Raw genomic sequence first — 405 nt, forward strand, 5'->3', positions numbered from 1 at the left:
TTTTAAAATTTTTTTTTTTTTTTTTTTTTTTTTTTTTTTTTTTTGGTCCTGGGGATTTAACCCAGGGGCACTTTACCACTGAGCTCCATCCCCAACCCTTTTTATTTTTTATTTTGAGACAGGGTCTGGTTAAGTTGCTGAGGCTGGCCTTGAACTTGTGATCCTCCTGTCTTTTCTCAGCCTCTTGAGTCACTGGGGTTACAAGTGTGTGCCACTGGGTCTGGTTGTGTGAGATAATTTTAAATCATGGATTCAAAATTTTAATAGAGTGCTATTCAGATCATTTATTCACGGATGGCCTTTGGTAATTTGTGCTTTTCAAGGAAATTGCCCATTTCATCTAAATTGTTAGTTTTATTGGTATAAAGTTATCCACAGTGTTCTCTCATTCCTCATGAAGCATGT

Source organism: Marmota marmota, unplaced genomic scaffold, assembly GCF_001458135.2.
Source record: "Marmota marmota marmota unplaced genomic scaffold, marMar, whole genome shotgun sequence".
Lineage (NCBI taxonomy): Eukaryota > Metazoa > Chordata > Mammalia > Rodentia > Sciuridae > Marmota > Marmota marmota.